Source organism: Pistacia vera, unplaced genomic scaffold, assembly GCF_008641045.1.
Source record: "Pistacia vera cultivar Batoury unplaced genomic scaffold, PisVer_v2 Contig108, whole genome shotgun sequence".
Taxonomy (NCBI): Eukaryota; Viridiplantae; Streptophyta; class Magnoliopsida; order Sapindales; family Anacardiaceae; genus Pistacia; species Pistacia vera.
In genome coordinates, this window is record NW_022195115.1 from 837,663 (window position 1) to 851,928 (window position 14,266).

At 32.6% G+C, this 14,266-nt stretch overlaps 1 non-coding gene across 1 annotated transcript; it reads right to left on the reverse strand.

The window, feature by feature from the left end:
* Positions 1–6,373: 6,373 nt before the first annotated feature.
* On the reverse strand, positions 6,374–6,479 carry LOC116134293. Its single transcript, XR_004128712.1, has one exon. It is a non-coding gene; the product is annotated as a small nucleolar RNA R71 (small nucleolar RNA).
* Positions 6,480–14,266: the final 7,787 nt, after the last annotated feature.

Consider the following 14,266-nt stretch of genomic DNA (forward strand, 5'->3'; position numbering starts at 1 on the left):
TTTATTTTTTTATGACTAAGGTGTCTGAGTTAGTTTGTCCATTAAACACTCTATAAATCTAGTATTTCAAAATAAATCACAAATGTGATAGATGACCTCAAAATTTGACTCTAAAATAAAAGAAGAAATATTCTTGATCATGAGATTAACCCTTTAATATTATTTTTCATTTTATGTTAAAAAAGTATTAAATGCTTTTCGGAGGCTCATCAAGACAAACAAATCTGGCGGACATTGTCTATTTTTTATCATTATTACTACATTTGATCGGTGGGTTTGCAAATTACAGCCACATCGACAAAAATAGTTGTTGTGTTTGCGAGTGGGAGCTGGGTTTTGCTTGATCGCTAGGGTAATTAGGGTTAAATATAAGATTTTTTTGAAAATAAAATTAAAGGAATTATTTTATGTTTCAAATAAATATTTTTATTATTTTAATATTTTATTTAGTGAGGAAAAGTCAAATATGCCCTCTCCCATTGGTATTAAACTAATGTATGTTTAGTTAGAGAACAATTTTATTAGTGAAAAATAAATTTGTCCTTGTAATTGACCTAAATTATAGGGTCTAAAATGTATCCTAGTAAACTTATAATTACTCTACTAGTATAAGAATAAATAATAAAAAAAATGTATAAAAAAAAATTTTTAGACATGATCAATTTGGAAAGGTAAATGATTTTAGTCTAGTAGCCTCCATTAGTGACACAGCCAGGAATTCAAGTGCGGAGGGCAAAATCAAAAAATAATATAGTTCAATTTTTTTTATTTATTTATAATGATAAATATAGAATTTTAATAGTTATTGTTAACACTCTTTGTTTAATACAATTACAAGTTTACTAATATATTGTAAAGCAAATAAAGAAAATCATGCCGTGTTTGTTTTATTATCTTAAGTATTATTTTTGAAAAAGTTGAGTTGAATTATTATTCTGAGAATATGATTTGAATTTGAAAATGTGTTTGATAAGATTATTTTATAATCTCATATATTTGTTAATTTAGTTAAACACTTCCTATAATAAAAGTTTTAAAATTGAAAAAAACACTTCCATCCACCTATTAAATGTTGACGATGGTGGCTATTTATAAACTTTTATTATTATAAGTGTTTAGTTAAATTAACAAATCTAAATGGTTAAAAATATCTAAATATTTTAAATTAAATAGAATATGATTAAATTTTGAGAATAGTGAAACAAACATATATTTTGAATACCATAGGATAAGAGTAGGGAAACAAACACTGCTGAATGCAGATTTTTTGTTTTTTTTAAAGCCCAGGGAGGGCGATGGGCCACCCTCAACCTAAATTGGCTCCATCGGGACCACCATTTGCCTCTATCTTCAATTCTGAGGTGAAAATTTTATTTTATATCTAATTTAAAAGCAATTTTATGTTTTAAAACCATCCTTATTTTTATTAATTGAATATTTACGAAGAGAGAATAATAAAATGTTTGAGCACACCAATAAAAAGAAAGTAAAAAAAAATATTCATTTACTGGCAACATAAAAATAAAGAAGAAGCTAATATAATAGATTTTGAGATAAACTAGAACATGATTGATTGGTGAAATTAGTAGACTTAATCAATTTGAGATATGTCAATAAATTGAAATGCAGACTAAATAGAAACTATTATGTATTTTCATACAAATTTTGCGTTTAAATGGGGACAATTAATAAAATGAGTGGGGTTAAAAAATCACTTCCCGCTTGATAAACAATCAAATTTCACGACATTTTAAGTGCTAAGTGATATATATATATATATATATATTTTACCAGCGTGCTAAATGATATTAAAGTCTAATAAGTATTAAGTAAGTGAGTAAAAAGTAAAAACCAAAGAATGTTGGATACACTCATCGGCCCAACTGCTATTTTCCAGTGTTTCGAAACCATTTTCTTTCAAATGGACCATAACGGCGCCCATATTTACTTTCTTTCATATTTGGTAAAGGCCTTCGGCCACGTCAAATCTTAATCGCCTCGGGCCTTTAATGTATTGCGATTATTTAAGTTTTTTAAGTCTCTTTTATCAATTTTTTCAAAATAGAAAAATACATCTTAAACTTAAAGAAGGGATATTTATAGATGTAAACAATTATTTGAATATAACTAAAAAATTATAAAACTTAGTTCCTTATCTCTTACCATTTATATTTTAATCTCAACATTAAATTCATATGTATAAGTGCTTTAATTATGGAATAATACTATACTTATAAAGAAATTTTACAAAGATTTTCATTAAATTCACTTTTCCATTCATTTTTTGTTACATCACTTTGTATGAAAATCTTTGTAAGTATAATATTATTGTTAATTATGTCCAATGAATCCAAATAGGCTTGTTATCATTAGTTTGGTAGTCGCAATGCCATTGGACTAAGAGTGGCAAAATTAACTTGGGCAACTTAACGCTGAAATTAACTAAAAATATTATATCTAATAACGTTACTCTAAATTTACTTTTTTTTTTTTTAGGCCTCGTTTGGATTGAGGTACTTTTTTTTTAGGCCTCATTTGGATTGAGGGATTCTAAATGAATGATTTCGTTAAATCCATGGATTTGGTAAAATCATTCGCTTGGTTTAGAAAAAAAAAAAAAAAGTTGAAATCCATGGACGTTAGAAAACCCACCACCTTCAAAATCCTTCATTTTTTAGGGTTTTAAAATCCCACATGATAAAGTGGGATTTTGCCAAATCCATAAGTTTTAATAAAATGAAGGATTTTGTTAATATTTTAATTTCCCAATACTATCATTGTTAATAATTTAATATGCTAGTAATTACCTTTTTGCCCTAATTAAAAGAAATATATATGTTGTTCTCTCTATTTGAGCTCTTCACCTTTGCATCATCAGCATCTTCAGAACATACTAAATAAATAATCTATTTGTGAGTTTCTATTCATTTAATTAATTATTTTCAATTTCTTATTTGCAAAATGTTTTTTTATTATTTCAATTTTTCATGGTGATTCTTTTTGTTGCCTGGTTAAAAACTTATTGATGTTGACTTTTTGTTTTTTATGAAATATTAAATCAACAACACCATTGCAAATAGCCATTCAAGCTTGTCATATAAATAGGTCATTTTGCAAAGCAATGAGTCCCATAACATATAAATTGGGGACAAACTCTGGTTCTATCTTACAATATCGTCTATAAGTTTTCTTGTGCTATACATGCTTGAGATTTATATATTGTATAATTAGGTACCTCTTTAAAAAAATATATAATAATAAACAAACACAAAAGATTTATATATTGTATAATTAGGTACCTCTTTAAAAAAAAATATAATAATAAACAAACACAAAAAACGAGATTGTTCTCATTCCTCACATGTTGTTATATTTTGTAGGTATACATTTTAGTATTCAAATGTACTTTAAATTGGTGAAAGAAATTGTTTTCTAATTACATAGTCAAACAAACCAAGCATTTTTTTTTTTTTTAATATTGGGTTTAATGATCATGTCTTTGTATTTTTTTATTTTTTATTTTTACTTATGTAGTAGGGATTTGAGATTAAACCCAATATTTTTTTTAAATATTGGGTTTAATGATCATGTCTCTGTATTTTTTTATTTTATTTTTTTTACTTATGTATTAGGGATTTGAGATGGCTAGTCTACCAAATAATAGGAGAAGAATTGGCATTGCAATGGCTGCCATATATATTGAAATGCTTTTGAACCTTTGAGCTTTTATGGCCATTATGATTCAAAAATTTACATTGCTTGGTATGAGATTACTTAGAACCATTAACTACTTGAATGATGAATCAGTTGAAGAGAGAGTTGTTAGGTTGAGCAATATTAAATATTCCATAAGAGAAAGTGATGTTCAAACAATAAACTTACTAAGAATGAATAGAAAAACATTTTGGAAGTTACGTGAGATGATTAGAGATGTTGGTAAGTTATAACCAACCAAGGGTTTGGATCTTGAATAGATGGTTGCCATTTTCTTATATACAATAGGCCATCATGAGAAGAATAGACAATTGCAATCATTCTTTCGTAGATCTGGAGAAATTGTTACAAGGCAATTTAATGCAGTTTTGGGTTCCATTCTTCGGTTTCATCATATATTATTCGAAAAGCCAGTACCTGTCCTTGAAAGCAACACAGATGAGAGATGGAAGTATTTCAAGGTTTACTCCTACACCTTGTTTATTTAACTTGTAATAAATTAAAAATTTATCTAACATTGAAATTTATAATGTAGAATTGTTGAGGTGCTTTGGATGGAACATACATTAAAATTCGAGTATCGGGAGAAGAAAAGTCTAGATACTGTACAAGAAAGAATGAGATAGCTATGAATGACTTAGGAGTATGTTTTTGGACATGGTGTTAGTGCATTATATTGACACTAATTTTCTATATAAGTATGTGATAAGTTGCATACTTTGAGTGTTTTTAGGGTTGTTTTATAGCAGTTTAGTTAATTTCTCATTTGTTTTCTTTATTTTGATGTTAGGTTTTGTTAAGTTTGAAATGTGAATAGTCAGTTATTGATTTGAATAGTTTTTGTGTTTTTTAGGCTTTAATTGAGTAGATCGGAGCATTGGAATGAAATTGAGACTTAAAGCTTGAAGAAATTGAGATTACCCGACATTTTTTAAGGTCACGACCATACCTTGGTAGTTCACCATGGCCACGGTGGTGGAATGAAGATAAAACTAAGTGGACGGAGAGAACCACGACCTAGGCCATGATGACTTAAATTTGGCCATGGCCAGAGTCGTGTCGGAAACTATTAGGGCCTTTTTTTTTAGTTTTTCTTTCCTTTTTCACTTAAGACTCTTTTGGGTATATAAGTATGGTTGAGATTAATTGAAAGGGGTCGAATTTTGCATATTTTGGAGAAAAGAAGACACATTCTTGGGGCTTGAAGACTGAAGATCAGATTTAAAAGTTTGATTTTTGTTTCTTTTCAAGTCTAAATATGTTTTCTTTCTTCTCTGTTTATTTCTTTGTTCTTAGGATGAAGTAAATTTCTTTTGTTAGTGGAGATGAAACCCTAATTATGTTTTGAACAATTTTTATTCTTAATACCAGATTTATGTTTATGAATTTCTACAAGAGTTTATATTTAATGCTTTATGAATTTTAGATTGATTCAATTACCTTAATGATGTTTCGAATAGAGAAGTTGGGGGTTTATTGCTTAATTCGTATTCATAATTGTTTATTGGAATAACATTGCATAGCATATTAAAACTAGAAGTAATCGAATATAGATTCTAGGATTAATTTGTGGTCCGCTTAATTCATAACCGAATATGGCAGATTAGTCATAAGGGATGAATAAATTTATGCTTCTTAATTTCAAAGTAACCGAATTGGGATCTGTATTAAGTTGAATATTATACCTGAATAAGGATAATTGACCTTAGAAGAATCCTACCAATTCATAGCACAAATGTGTATTAAGAGTAGTTGTCGAGCATAATTAGGGGGAAATCCATACCCTAACTTCATTAATATTGCAAAGTTCTTCACATTATTTACTTGTTTAGTTTAGTTCTTTTTAATCCAATAGTTTTACACTCTAAAATTTCATTTTCTCAAATAACGTGTAAGTAGTTTTAGGTAATTATGAATAATTGCTTTGATCTCTATGGGACGATACTTAACTTATCACTTTATTACTTGAATATGAATAGTGCACTTGCTAGGGTTGATTTAATCACATTAAGTTTTTGGTGCCGTTGTCAGGGATCATTAGATTGTTTTTTATTATTCTAAGATTATCTGTTACTTTGAGTTTTTTTTTTTTTTTTTTTCTTTTAATTTATTTTGTTTGTTTTCATTGGAAACCTATAGGTGTTTCTGCTAGTGTATGACCAAAGCTTCTAGAAAGATGCCACCAGAATTTGATCCTGAGATAGAGTGCACTTTTCACGCAAGAAAGAGAGCAATCAAAAGTGAGATCATGGGTGATCGCGATAACTGAAATGATGGAACACCACAAGCAACTCGTACATTGAACGAGTACTCTACCCCATCTCTAAATGGAGCAACTTCAAGCATTCAACAACTAGTGGTCAACGTCAACAACTTTGAGATAATGCCAGCAATCATCAGATGATTCAGCAGTCGGTGCAGTTTGGTGGTTTGGCACATGAGAATCCCAACTTACATATCGCAAATTTCCTGGAGATTTGCAATACTTCCAAGCACAATGGAGTTTTTGATGAAACTATATGACCAAGATTGTTCCCCTTTTCATTAAGAGACAAAGCTAAGAGTTGGTTGACCTCATTACCAGTAGACCCGATTGCAACCTAGGAGCAGATGACACAAAAATTCCTGAGTAGGTATTTTCCTCCTACAAAGACTGCACAATTGTGTAATTATATTACTATGTTTGTGCAGGTGGATATAGAGTCATTATATGAAGCATGGGAAAGGTTCAAGGACATGCTCCAGAGATATCCCCACCATTAATTACCGGGCTGCAAGTCCAGATGTTTTATAATGGTCTTAATAGTGAAGTCTAGAATATGATCAATGCTGTTGTGGATGGTACCAGACCAAGCTTATGAATTGCTGGAGGAAATGGCTCCAAATTCTTATCAATGGCCATCAGAGAAGTTTCCTATGACAAGAACGCGGGTGTTCATAACATAGAAGCTATCATAGCTTTGGCAGCACAAATGCAGGCATTGAATAAGAAGATTGATGGACTTCAAATACAAAAACCTGCAATAATTGCTTCTATGTGTGGTTTTTGTTGGAAGATCACCCTAACCATGAGTGTCAATCAAGTAACATGTTTGTTATTAATTCTATATCTGATCAAGCTAATTATGTTTCAAATTTTCACTGGCCTAATAACAATCCGTACAGTGAAACATATAATCCAAGGTAGAGGAATCACCCAAATTTCTCTTGGAGTAACAACAATCAAGTGAAACCTCCACTGCCAGGTTTTCAATCGCAAGTGAAGAAATCAAATTTAGAGGAGATGATGGCGAAGTTCCTGAGTACTACAGAAACATGAATTTAGAATCAATGGGCTTCCATCAAGAATTTAGAGGCTCAAATTGGCCAATTGGCCAATATTGTTTCGTGTACGCAACAAGGGCATTTACCGACTGACACAGAAAAGAACTCGAAGGAGCAATGTAAGGCCATAACCTTGAGGGATAGAAAAGTGATTGGTGAAGAAGAATCTCAAAAAAGGTGGAAAGTGAAGCAAAGTTACTGGTCTCTATTGAAGAAAAAAAAGTGAATCTAGAAAAAGAGACAGAGAATAAGGTAAAGGAAATTACAAGAGGTAAAGGAAAAGGTATGTCAAATTCTGATTATGTTGTTGTTGAAAAAGATGTATCTAAATTTCCTTATCCCAATAGGGTTAGAAAGGATAAATTGGATCAACAATGTTCAAAGTTTTTAGAGGTTTCTAAGAAATTGCAAATAAATATTCCATTTGCTGAAGCCTTAGCACAAATGTAGTTCTTAAAAGACATCCTTTCTAACAAGCGGAAGATCGAGGAGCATGGGACAATTATGCTCACTAAAGAATGCAATGCCATACTACAAAATAAATTACCTCTTAAACTAAGAGATCCAGGGAGTTTTACTATACCTTGTGCATTAGGCGATTCATTCTTTGATAAAGTAGTGTGTGATTTAGGTGCTAGTATTAATTTGATGCCTTTATCAATTTTCAGGAAGCTGGGACTTGGAGAAGTGACAAAAATGTCACTCCAGCTTGCTGATAGATCAATCAAGCAACCTAAAGGCATTGTTGAAGACATTTTGTCAAAGGTCGACAAGTTTATCTTTCCGGTGGACTTCGTAGTTCTTAATATGGAAGAGGACAGAGAGGTACCTCTAATTTTCAGTTATGTTATATGTTTTAATATGAAATTATTCAACTATTAAAGTTATCATGAATGAAGATAGTTGATAATATATTATATTAACTTGGAATTTTTTTATTTTTTTTACCAAATCACAAAAAATCGTTTATTATAACTGGACTTCTCTATCAAATATAATTTAACTTATATTTAATTAGATTAAAGTTGATTTTTTTTTGGTTTTGGATATTGAGGGTAAAGTTGGAAACTATTTATCAAATCCATGAAGTGTATTCATCTAACCAAACATGAGTGCATGGAAATTTGAATAAAAAATCCATGGATTTTATATTTAAACCAAACAATGGAATTTATCAAATACATGGATTTTGAATCCATGGATTTTAAAATCCCTCAACCCAAACAAGGCCTTAAAGTACTGTATAGCATTAATAATATGACCTACTATAATCTGAACCTAATTTGACTTAAATTGATATCAATTGAAACTAATTAATTAGCTTTCTTTACCAATCTAAACTCAAATTTAAGTAGCAAAAAAACACCAAGGATCTAATTAAGTGTCTTGAAAAACAATTAACCACAAAGCAAAGAGAAATTCTAAGTGAGGAATTTAATCGAACACAAGATATACATGGTTCTCCCAACTGGGTTATGTCCATGGAGGTGGTAAGGTATGTTAGGATTTAATCAAAGAAATAGGCAGCAGAAAACAAAAATTCACCGCTTAAAACCCTAGAAACCCCAAAATCCATATATGAGTATTATGGTGTTTACATGCTTTGAATCAACCAAAACCCATGAAAGTTTCAGATTCTTACCTACGTTTGGAGGCTCCACCTCTTTTTGATTTGATGAAAACACTCACACTCCAAGGATAGGAGTGAACCGACGATATCCATACAAAGGCAAGAATCAACACTAACCAATTTACTAGATTAATTTGTGAAGTCTAAAGAAGATGGGTGAGTGAGAAGGTTGAGAGTAATTTTTCTCTCAATGAACTTCTGCTTGGGCAGCCAAAATGGAATGATATTGGATTTTAGGGAAAAGTGCCCTTTCATAGGCACACCCTAAAATCCCTTGAACGATATATTACTAATATACCTTTCCACTAATTATTTAATTGGTATCCATGATTTCCAAACAAAATCATATCCCTAGTATTGAGCCATTATTATTTTAATCCTTTAATAATGATCTTTCAATATTTAAAACATATATACACGGGTATATACATTTAAATGTTGACGGTTTATTTATGTACAATATATATACAACAATATACATATTTAAATAAATACTTACATATTAACTCCAATACGGGATTGGATCCAAGCAACGACCTTTCCAGCAAATTTAATTGCTTCGTAAGATTTACCAAAATACCCCTTCGTCAACAAATGACAAAAAAGCCCCTCACTTATTATCTTCTTTAAATTGCCTTCTATGTGCATGACCCCAAGGTTTCTCATCATGTCGGTAGTGAGTAATATTGCGACCAACATCCAATTAATCGTCTCATTACATACAGACCAAGATTGGCCTCCAGCAAGGCATCATGGCCACCCGACATATTTGGATTCAGCGTATTCGCTACCTATTAACAATATGGTTACCATGCAATCAAATCTATCATCATCTATTATCTCATCAAGGTTTGAAGCATAGAAGTAATGTTGGCTTCAAGTACAAACCACTTTGACATGTTTAGATTCGGTTATCGGACCAATTGACCAATAGAGCTTCAACTCGATTCCACTATGGCCACAGATTCCAAGGTCGTTGTCTTTTACCAGAATCTCACCGAGTTAATATCTTCTGTACACAAGAGTGATGAATCCCTTGTTGATCCACCATAGTCATGATGTACTTTTCGATGTAGCCAATTACCACCATACTGATAACCCTATCAAGATTATGTTTGGCAAGTGTCAAACAGCACTAATACGTACAACGACGCTCCGATGATCTCAAATCTAAGAACTACATGCACCACCATCTATTAGAGGATGTGTTCCATGGACATTGGTGTTACCATCTATACAAAATCTTCTAATGGGCTAGTCTAATGAACTCGTGAATAACAGGCACCCATACATCGTACCAAGTTGTCACCAAACAAACTTGACATGTGAGATTTGTCACTACCTTCTGGTAGGATCATTCAACATTATAATAGTCTTACCGTATTATCTGTGCCATAGGTCAGGATAATACTACAGCTACAGAAGTTTCTAGAATGGCCACCATAAGTGATCATAGGGATCTCACAATCAAGACTTATCATTCCTTGATTCCCTCATCACGGTTCAACCACTCTAAGGGCATATATTAACACTTACATATGAAATATGCTTTACATAATATAAAAAATATCTTTCATAGATTGAATAATCATGATCCATAAAGTCAACATACAACAATATGATTGGTTCAGGGGCACCTACTCTAACAAGGTAAAGGTTACCATTATGAAATCAAAAGAGTAAAATTTTTACAACCACTGAACTCTGTTTACAGGTCTATCTCCCTCAAGTAATCAGTGGAGTATACTGGAGTTCTTCCTAATGATGGCACTCTCTTGAGAATGGATTACTTGAGCCTCACACTCTAACACCAATGTCACTCATATGTTGGACTTTAGGGCTAAAAATTACATTTATATAGTTGTTGGGACATTCCATTTTGCCCTTGTCTTTTGGCCTTTAAAAAACCTTAAAAACATGGACATTTTCGTCACTTTATAGACTCTCACTTGCTGCAGCAAACCCTAATAAATATTTAGTTTCTAGAATTTGGTACCGAAGATCTTCGCTATAGCAAGTGGATTCATTATAGCAAATCTGGAAATAAGCTAAAACTTCTTGACTCCATCTTTCAAACTCTATAGCAACCAACTTCCTTCCCAAATGCAATTTAATTCCTCCACTTTCCCAATTGCTATCAAGTGGCATATGAACCACATACGTCACAAACCTCCACCTTGGTGAATCATGACACTATAACCCTTCTGGAACACTACACCTTACCACCATTTGCGCCTAAACGTCCCATCAACAATGTAGGATGTTACTCAAGTTTGAGCACTACTCCAACATGACCAAAGCTACAACCTTTGATAACATATCAGTCGAATTGTATTTGGTGCTCACTTTCTTCAAAGAAACATTTGTTGACAATCTCCCTCACAAAGTGATATTACATACCTATGTGCTTTGTCCTAGCACGGTGCACTTGATTCTTTGCCAAATGAATTATGTTGAGCCCTCATGTGTTTTGATTTTCCAAAACTAATCAAAAGGTTCATTGAAATCTAACACACATGCAAATGTGTGAAAAGAGCCAAAACTAAAACAAAAATGCAGTTTTTCTAGATGGTATGTCGTTCAAGAAGAAGGAATGATTGTACTTAGTTTCACAAGCTACCTAGATGAACGTTCCACACAGAACGACCTCTTTCCAGAAGATCGTTCATGCCTCTGCCAAAATCATGTCAAGTCGCTTGCAATGGCACGACCAAATTGCACAATCGTTCCAACTAAGTCAAAAGTCAAGATGTTCAAATTCAAATGATTTCGCGCTTTTGACAAGTTTTGAAGAATAGTCTTGAATATCAATCTTGGAAATCAAATTTAAAGTACAAGTGTTACAACCGGAATGACCACGCACTATGACCATCCCTAACCAAAGATCATTCATTGGTAGACCGACAACACTCCAAGAAGCCGTTCATGCTTTTGAAAATTTTATGGATTTTGAGGAGCCAATGGACCGACCGTTCAATATGGTGGAATGACCATTCACGATGGTGGAACGCTCATTCACAATGGTGGATCAATCATCCCATAAACCCTAAAGCTGAGCAAAAGTATTCATTATGTTAGGAATGACTATTTGTGATGGTAGAACGATTGTTTCTCTAGGTACTGCAGCTTTTTAGAAGTGTATTAAATGGAACAACTACTCTTTATTTCACAAGGGAGAGACAAGCAACCAATAGAGCTATTTATTGCAAGAAAGATAGAGAGGATATCAAAGAAAGAAAAGTCTTATCATCAAGAACATTCTCAAATAATCCCTTGAGCTAAAAATCCAAATCATTAACTCTCACTTGTACTCACATTGAAAACCTTTGAGAGTACTATTGTTCTTATTGTGTATATAAGCCTAGTTTCAAAGGCAATTAGTCACAAACTATTTTTCATACATCTTATGGGTGAAATCCTGTAAATCTAGAGGCAAAATCCTATCAAACTATTGTAAGGGGCAAAATCTTGTAAATCTAGTGTTAAGGGCACAATCTGATTTTAGTGGAACTTCAAGGAGGTTGCCTTGAAGAAGTTAATGTAGGAGGCTTGTGGATATAGCTTCAAACAGTTAGGAAACGGTCCATATACGCAGCGGAAAACAAAACATAACAACAAGGATTGTTCCCATTGAGCCAAGATCAAAGGTACAATTTTACAGTTTATGTTAAAATAGAAATCTGCAGAAATTAATCATGAGTTTAGAAATACATACGCACGTTTGGAGGCTCCTCCAAATTTGTCAATGAACATTTTGCTACCGACCCAAGTGTAGGATCGAACCCACGTAGTCCACACTAAGACAATCCCAAAGAACAAAAGAGGGATTTGCTAGATCTTCCTTAGCATTAAGATTAAAGAAGAAAAATCAAATAGATTTGATGTTAGGCTAAACCAAAAACTGGCATGGGAGAGTATTTGGGGCTGCTGTGTTTATGCCTTTTCAAAGAAAAATAAACTAATGAAAATCTCTTTCATTTTACAAAGAAACATTTTTCTTTTATAGTGTTATTTTAATGCCCTATTCCCATATGGAATAGGCTTGGGCTCCAACCCAAACACCCCATGTTACCAAACACTCCGAATTAGATATTTATTTTTATTTCATCATTATCTCAATTAAAATCAATTAATATATATTTAATCTATATATTAACATTTAACAATAATGATGATTTAATTAAATATATGCGAACACATATTTAAATGTAATTTCACTTATTTAATTTTTCTAATAAATTAAATAAAGGCTACGACCTCAGCAAATTTAATTGCACTGTGAAATTATCAAAATACCCTTTCGCCTAAAAAGACAAAAACGCCCTTCTTTCTTCCTGAGTCTTAAATTATCTTCTATGTGTGTGACCCATAGGCTTTTCATCATACTGGCAGTGTATAGTATCGCGATTAACACCAATTAATCGTCTCACTAATACACAGACCAAGATTGGCCCCTAGCAAGGCAACATGGCCACCCGATAGATTCGGATTCGACAAAGTAGCTACCTGTCAATGATATGGTTACCGTACAATTCGATCCTTTCGTCATCCGTTATCTCGACAAGACAAAGGTATAGAAATAGTGTCAACCTTCAGTTACTCTCGATATTATATATTCAGTTTCTGGACCAATGACCTGTATTATAATCCGATAGAGCAACAACTCAATCCCATTGTGGCCACAGTTTTAGTGTCATTGTCATATACTGAATTGCGCCGTGAGATAACTTCTCCCATACCCGGGAGTGATGAATCCTCTGTCGATCCACCATAGTCTTGATACACTCCTCAATGCAGCCAATCACCACCGTATTGATAGCTCTAAATAGAATTGCGTTAGGCTAGTGTCAAACTACACCAATCGGTGCACAAGGCGTTCCAGTGATCTCAAGTCTAAGGATCACATGCACCACCATTCATTAGAGGATTTATTCCATAGACGCTGGGGTTACCATCCATATGGAATCCTCTAGTGGGTCTGTCCAGTGAACTTGTTGCGGTGTATTCGCCTACAGCAAACACCCATGTGTTGCACCAGGTTGTCACCAAACAACCTTGACAAGTGAGATCAGTCACTGCCTTTCGACAGGGTCGTTCAACACTATGATAGTCTTACCGTATTATCTGTGCCCTTACTTTAGAATAATACTAGGGCTACGGACGTTTCTAGAATGGCCACCATATGTGCTCATAGGGTTCTTACTATCAAGATTTGAAACACTTAATACCCTCGTCACGGTTCTACCATTCTAAGGACATATATCAATACATATTGCAATAATAATGATTTAAGCGATATAGGATACAATGCCTTTTATTGATTAATGAACATTATTACAAAGAGTCAATTCTACAATAATTGATTGGCTCTAAGGCATCTACTCTAACACAAACCACTATAAACTCTAAGCATTTCTTCTCTCTCAACTCATTTAATATTTCCCTCACATTTATTGCTTATCTTTATTGTTGATACTTGATTATAACTTGTGTGGTAGGAGAAAGTTTTTATTCCGCATTTTTTTTTCATTGATTCCTATTCACCCATCCTCTAGGAATATTTGCCATATTTGGGTTTCACAAATTGCATTTTCATTA